We start from the raw sequence: 8,704 nt of genomic DNA, 5'->3' as shown, positions 1-8,704 counted from the left end.
GCATCTCATTCGCCATGAAGTTTGACAATGGCATTTTATTTTGCCAACCAAGCTTTTTTTTATAGGAGACAATGTACCCATATTGTGATTGTATAGCATAAATCAACACTGCAATAGCTATATGGGAGCTTGCTTTTACCATGGGTATGATGACTTGGTAGATCACTTCAGAGTTCAAGTTGGGATGATCTTGGTTAATCCCTCCAGCACAACATGTGTGAGGACCGTTGTATACCGTTAGTTCCTATATATTGTTTTCCCTCTTCCACTTCGATACGCAAACCATCCAATTGCATCCGTTTTCACGTCGGGCACAGTGGCATACATATTTTTCTGTCATAGAGCGGTCGACTCTGGATTGAACAGAATTACGGATATTGTAATTTTTTATAGCCATCATCCCTTCTTCTTTGCTTGAAAACTCCATGCCTAAAGATAACTCGCCATTATTTACTGATGAGTAAAATCCATAGTCAACAAGATGAGGCATATCTGGAAATTCTGACCCGTACATTGCACCATAGTCAACTTCATACATGTGTGCTGAAAGTTCAGTTTGTGCCACATTTGAGGGAACTTCATATACATCATCATCATTATCAGAGTTGAATTGCGGTGATTCTGGGTGAATGAATAGTCCAGTCTTAGCACCTGGCTCATGAAGCGGTTCTTCTGATGGAGATGATGGTTCCTCCATGTTCTCCACATTTAGGTCGAAAAAACTACTACTTGCACGCCTTCCCCTTGAACTAGAAGGCATATCAACATTGAGATCGAAAAAGCTTATAGTCGAATGCCTCCCCCTGAAGCTTGAAGCCATCGTGTCAAATGAAAACTACACAGATTGTTGCGTCGAGGGCATCTCTATATTAAGGTCAAAGAAATTAGCAGATGAATGCCTTTCCCTTGAACTGGTCTCAATGTTGCCATACGAATTGTTCGTGGACCCACCTCGGTACATATCGTAAGGAGTTGCTAATGAATGTCTCCCATTGAAGTTGGTGGGACGACACCATGATGCGGATTTCCCATTATGGCATTAAAATCATTACACATTACTGTAGTCGGGCTGTTAACTTGATCAGCTTGTTCAGCCAACCCATAGTGGGAGCTTAATGACAGACCCCGAACAACACACACTTGAACAAACTTTGCATACATCTCAATATCGACGTCTGAGTAATTACTTTGAGAATCAACCATCATTTCAACATCATCATTGTTTGATAGTTCGAACGCTGTATAAGTTAATGGCAACAATGATGTTGGAAATCTGTACTGCAACGATGACATTCTTCTAGTACTTCCAACATGAACCTTTCTTGAAATCTTCGTTATCAGCTCATCAAGACTTATGTTTCTCTTGAATGATATTTTAACATAATGATTTGATACGAAAACAACGTCAGTTTCATCTTCTCGAATTTCTCCATCATAATAAACAATAGCTGAAATTCACGTCATTCTTAGAGTTTGAAAGTGCGACAATATTATATCTCCAAAAAAACAACTGAAACAAACCTAACTAAATAAATAATATATGAACGAAAATATAACACAATAAAATTTTTACACATATTTTACACATAAACGTAAATAAATTAAATAATATAATTTTATATTATTACCGTATCGACAAAAAATATTTCGACGTATGCTCCCGCTTTCTAATTTTAAAACCACAAAAATTAATTAAAAACAATTAATATAATATTTTTTCAAATAATCATATATAATTATAAAAAATCTTATAAAAAAATTACCTTATAACGAAAGATCGAACGAACTTCTGAATAAAATATAAAAGGATTGTTGGGTGTTTTTACTGGTTGAGAGGATTATTGTAGTAGTTTCTTGGTTGAGAGGGAGTTGTGAGAGAGTTTACGGGCGAGAGGGGTATTTATAGCGGAGAGACGATGCTTTAAAGCCGAGAAGTTCGGATGAAATTATGCAAGGCACGGCCCCTGCATCGCGCCTTGCATTATGCATGTGATAATTGGAAGGCGCGACCCCTACACCGCGCTATATCCCTACGTGGCATAAGGCGCGCCCCAGGGGCCGCGCCTTTGCCAGCGTGTATCCATCTCAGCGTAAGGTGCGCTTCAGGGGGCGCGCCTTACCCTACGTGGCGCCAAATCAGCGTAAGGCGCGCTTCAAGGGGCGTGCCTTCCTACAAAGGATGCTAGATAGGGAAATAAAGTCTAAACGGTGTCTGACAAGGAATAAAAGATTTTAAGGGTGATTTTTCGGGAAATTCACCCTCACGATAGCCTTTTTTTTTATAGAATCTATGACTTCAAAAGCAACAATTGTATTATTTGTTAGGCTTGGGAATAACCGAATAAATGCACTTTGATATAGTGAGATGATACTCTCGTTAATGGATAGAGGGGTGTTTAGGTGTGACCTTATCTTTAAAATGTTAATTTTTTTTTATATTTTATGCATGTTATATGTATTTTTATTAATTATTTATGTTCGTACTCTTAAATTTTTTAATATAATTTTTTAATTTTGGATAAATTCCTATACATGTCTCTAGATATTCTATGCCAAGTATAATCAAACAAATTGATCCAACGATAATCAATTTTTGTTGAGTAAAAACAGTTAATTTTATTAAAATAAAAAATATTTAACTTCTAATTAAAATTTAAAATTATAATCATAAACTAAATTCATAATAAATATATTTTTCTTATAATCATTAACATAAGAAACTAGTCACCTAAGATCATACAAAGATTATATAAGGAAAATATTTAAAAATCTAATCAAATAAACTCGAACAAAATGTAGTTATGAACAAATATTACTGCATCGACAAATACACTACAAAAGTGGATCAAGCTATTGAAAGACATCGACAAACCGAAAATCAGAGTTAAACAATGTGAGAAAACTATTCACGAATGCAAATCGCATATTCAAATCCAATTCGAGGTCCAAAGAAGGAAAGATCAATATGATAATAAATAAGTGTCATCTTATCAACCGTGACGATGTGAAATCCAACTATGAGAAAAAGATAAACGAAAACAACGATCAAATGACCGAAAATATATAAAATAAAAGAAAATAAGTCATAAAAATAAAATTATTAAAAATTAAAAAAAACATATATATTATTAGAAAAAAATCAATGACTAACGATTAACATTAAAATTAATATAATCAAGTATCACAAAGATGAAAAAAAAGAGAGTTAGTAACATCACACAATCCATTATCTTAAAATATTAAATATAATTTATTATTTCATATAATTTTATATGATAAAATTTTTTACAATAAGAGTTGTCATGATGTCTAAATGATCAAACAAAAGTATATATATATATATATATATATAGTTATAATCCACTTAGTCAATATAAAACTCTTTAATTTTACGTAGATTTATGATCGTTAGATGAGTGAAAATAGATGATTGAGATTGACTTCTTATTTCAATATCTTCACATTTTCTATTGTTAATCTTAACCATCTATTTTTATTTATCTAACTTTCCTAAATTCGAATAAACTAAAAATATATATATTATGTAACAAGATTATATATATATATATATATATATATATATATGTGTGTGTGAGAGAGAGAGAGAGAGAGAGAGAGAGAGAGAGAGAGAGAGAGAGAGAGAGAGAGAGAGAGAGAGAGAGAGAGAGAGAGAGAGAGAGAGAGAGAGAGAGAGAGAGAGAGAGAGAGAGAGAGAGAGATACGCCATAAGAGTTTGACTAATTAATGGTAATTAGTTCAATTCATAAACTAAATAGATAAAATAAGTACGGAGCGAATATAAAAAAGAAGTGGGTAAAGTTTTGGAAAAAGGACAGATGTTGAAGTTTAATGGATAGTTGGTATTAAAAGGTGAAGAATGAAAACATCTGGTCCTAAAAAGCACAATAAAAAGGCCTCCTTTTCATTTCACAAGGGACACCTAGGGCTGACCTCTTGTCTCAGCTTTTGCTAAGTTGACACCTCCGCCTTTTTTCCGACTATGACGTCCCCTCTATTTACTATAACTTTAGCCCCAGTCCTCTTTTTTATTTACTATATCAATTTCAGTACAAATGTATTGGAAAAAGTACACAAATAGTACTTCAACTATAGAGAGTTGTATTATTGAGTCACTCAACTATTAAAAATTACAAAATGATCAATTGACTATTCATTATGTTCTAAATTAGTCTTTTTTCCGTTAAAAAAATAATGGTTGTCTAATCTGAACGTTAACATACTAGCTAATAGTCATTTAAAATAATGAAATCAGATTTTATCATATATCCTTCAACAGGTTAACGTCAAACTCATATTGTCGTTAAATTTTAACGAAAAATGATTAGTTTGAAACATAACGAGTAGTCATATGATCATTTTATAACTTTTAATAATTTGAGGACTCAACAAGATAACTCTCTATAATCGGGAGACCATTTTGTATTTATCAAGATAGTAAAAATGTCATTTCCATCGACTTATATTAAGTATTTATCCATTTCGACTACATAATTCTATAAATATTGTAATATTGTACTTTTGCTAAAAAAATAAAATAATATAATATAACATTCTCAATAATACGACAGATAATAGGGTAATATATAAATAGTCTTCTGATTATAAGATATTGTTTTGTTGAGTCATCCGATTATTAAAAGTTATAAATGGTCCTCGGACTATAAGACATTACTTTGTTGAGTCTACCACTATTAAAAGTTATAAAATGGTCACTCGACTATTCATATGTTCTAAACTCTTCCTTTTCTATTAAAAAATTAACGATAATTTGAGTTGGACGTTAACCTGCTGATTAAGATATGATAAAATCTGATATCATAATCTAAAACGACTATCATATCTCACTCAACATATTAATGTCTAGCTTAGACGATCGTTAATTTTTAACCGAAAAGGACGAGTTTAGAATATAATGAATAGTCGGATGACTATTTTGTAACTTTTAATAGTCGAGGGACTCATCAAGCCATATATTTAGAGGATTATTTTGTAACTTTTAATAGCTTGAGATTCAACAAAGTTGTTTCTTGTAGTCGAGGGGCTATTTGTGTACTTGACCCCAAATAATGTTATATTTTACAAAAATGTTAACCAAAGAATCTTTATATCTTAATATATTTAAATTTGTATTAAACATTTTGATTGGATCAAATTTGTAAAGAGCCCATTGATGAACCCTAAATAAACCCCCCAAAGCTTTGGTTAGGTTTGGAGAGTGTTTGAAGCTTTTTTTGTAATTGGGCCGTGACAGGAAACATAAATATAGTGGTGGTGGTGGTCCTTTCATATGTGTGGGCAGCGGTGACTCGTGTCAAGCACAGGGCGAAAGTGGCAGCCGATGCTCACTAATCCCATCCCAACTCCACTTCCTTTTCTTTGCATAATAAATCAAAACTGAATTCTCTCTCTCTTTCCTACCAGGGACACATATAAAATTTTAAGTAGGGGATAAATTTATAAAATTTTAAGTAGAAAATAATTTATAAAATTTTAAGAGGATGAAAATAAATTTTAATAAAATATATAAATATATATATATATATATATATTTAAATTTAATTTTTTTAAAGAAGACGAATACTTTCACCGTCCCATCTCGATTCGTTCGTGCCTAGTAGGGTAATAATTACAAACTAGAGATGCAAACGATGGAGGCATGGGAAGGTGGATTTTATTGGACAACATGATCAATTTTCATGTGTCAACATTGGAACTCTCTTGTCTTAACAAATTGTGTAAGTCGGATTATTATTTTTGTTTGTTTTTCGTTTACCTTTTTTTTATGATTTGAGGTAATTATATGAAAAAACATATTTAATTTTTTTTAATTAATTAATAATATATATATATATTCTACATATAAATTTGTTCAAATTCAAAAACTTTTAAAAATAACGTTACTTACTTTATCATTAAGAATATCTCAGGAAATATCGTTCACCATATTTGATAAATGGATGGACTTTTTTATTTCCACAAATACGCATCTATTGGGGACAAGGTGTGGCGTGGGATATGCATTCTTTAAATATTCTTCCTTAAAAGTCGAAATATAAAATTCATAAATGTTTCAGATGCTTTAATTGATTGTTTAAAGTTATTGTTTAAAAATGAATTAAACGTTCTCAGTTGGTTAAAAATATTATTATTTTTTAAAATTTTAAATTCAAGCATCACATAAATAAGAATGTATGAATATTTAATATCAAATGATTGAAAATATTTAAATAAATATTACCTTATATTCAATCCATACAAATAAAACAAATCATTGTTTTTTAAAGGTAAAATATAATATTACATTTACATGTTGTAAATTATAATTTGAAGGTAAGGATGGATTGAGAGGACAACATATATATTTGCTTTTTTAAAAATTTTGAATTATTATATATTTTAGATTTTATTTTTTTAATTTATAATATGTTTTTATTTTCATTTGGAATTTTATAAGTTTTTATTTTAAAATTTTAAAAATATGTCCTGAACACAAAATCTTATGTTGGTTCCTGTTCGAAGAGACAATTTTTTTATAATCTATCAAATTTTAAATTAAAGACAATTAAGATAATTTTTTTATTTAATATGATCACCTATGAATAATCATTATTATATTTAATATGATCACATATGAATAATCATTATTATATTATATATAACATAATCAACTAGGATCATCACAAATATTTCTCAGCTTCAATTGAGGAGATGATTTATTTTTCCTCTCCTCTTTTCCTCCTCTTTCACTCACCTCCTACATAGATAGAATATCCAACGATCACGATTTACCGTCTAAACTTAAAAAATGAATCGCTCTCGACCGAAGAGTCAAATTTGTTATCATCAACACAAAACATAAAGGTAGTTTACAAAAGTGGACACGCTGCAATATTAACAACGTGAACAAAAAAATCCAGATGCCAAGAATGAGAATGGATTAAAATAGGAAATGTCGCAAATTATGGAAAGAGAGAAGATTCTGTATGCATAATATATCCCAGACTTTACTTCTCCCTTATATGATCACTTGTGTAAATAATTCTTATCATTTGTATTTTACTTCTTTAGCTTTACCTTCACGCTCCTACTTGTGCATGCAGATGAGGCTGCGTTTGCCAGAACCCAACGATGCGTAGGAGAAACATTATCCACTGCAACCAAAGAGTAGGAGACATTATTACAACAAATACTTCGCCAAACCCTTAATTCACTTTTATAGAATCAAAGCTTATATCTTTTTATTTATCTCAACACATTAAGAGGTCTCGGTAGTTAAAGGAAGTTTTATTCTCTTTAAAGATTCTGAGTTCGAGCGAATGCGTATACAAGATATGTGTGCATCATAATAGGGATGGCCACAACCAACAACGTCATTCTCAACATCCAATCCTTTGATTCTCGGACACAAATTAAGTGATCTTGATGGCAAAGAAATGATTGTTATTTCTTTAGATCTCGTGTTCGAGCACCATGAATGTCAGGAGTATGAGCGTTAAATATCAAATGATTTAAAGTTATCTTTGAACATATACTATCGTATACTTACCCATTAATAAAAAATATATATATATCCTTTGATTCTCATTTCCAATGAATCAAACAACACATTCATCACAATCCATACCTCTCCACACTTCATTTAAATCAATGGCAAAAAACAGGTATACACTACACACGTAAATTTTAAGATAAATAAATTAATATTTAAACATCTTAAAATAACCCAAAATTTGGTGTACACCACCTGCAAGAAATATGAGAGGCAGATTAATTTGAAGGTATAGAAATATATAAATGTAATGCGCCTGTGGGTGTATAGAAGATAATGACATTAGAAAGCAGCCAACCAAGCAGCAAATAAGGATTCAATTGATTGGTAAGGAGATTTGCAACTAACACTGTTTCCATTTGCGGACACCATATCTTAGCCTAAGATATGTTTAAACCCAAATCATGCTTTAAAAAGAATACTCTTCAAAGTTGGTATTATTTTTTTCCAAAATATAAAGTTCATATATTACAAATGCTATACTTTTAGTATGAAATCTATCTCTAGTTGTTTAAGATACTACAATTGGTTATTTAAAATCTGGAATTGACCAAGAAGAGCGGGTGGGAGCGGTCTCCCCCCATTCTTTTTAAATTCCTATATATTTTGTAAGTTCGTCCCCAAATATGAAATTCTATTGTCCGTCCATATTTAAAACCGTTGTTTTATGAAATAAAATTGTTACCTTTTCAATGGTACAAATTATAATATGAAGGTGTAAATTATTTCTAATCTTTCAATTCCTTAAATCAGAGAATTTATATTTAAATAGCTTTGAATCAACAACATCACGAATGTTATAATTACAATGATGCTAAATTGAGTTAATGTTCAATTTAACTAAGATTTAGGGCAGAGGATTTGAGTTCATATAGTATACTATACGCAATGAAAAACTAATACTATTGCCTCGAGGATTTAGGCAAAAGGCAATACGATTAGAAGTGTAAATGAACAGAGCGTTCGATGAACTATTAGTGAACCGTTCGTATAACGTTTGTTTATTAAGCTAAATAAACGAGTATGAACAAAAAAATTTATGTTCATTAAATGAATTAACATGAATAGAGGTGTGTTCAATTCGTTTATGCTCATAAATAAGCTCATTCACGAACTCGTTCATTTATGTTCATG

The sequence above is a fragment of the Hibiscus syriacus genome, unplaced genomic scaffold, assembly GCF_006381635.1.
Source record: "Hibiscus syriacus cultivar Baekdansim isolate YM2019G1 unplaced genomic scaffold, ASM638163v2 tig00112305_pilon, whole genome shotgun sequence".
Lineage (NCBI taxonomy): Eukaryota > Viridiplantae > Streptophyta > Magnoliopsida > Malvales > Malvaceae > Hibiscus > Hibiscus syriacus.
The sequence above is the reverse complement of the archived record's forward strand: the minus strand, read 5'-3'. Positions refer to the sequence as shown.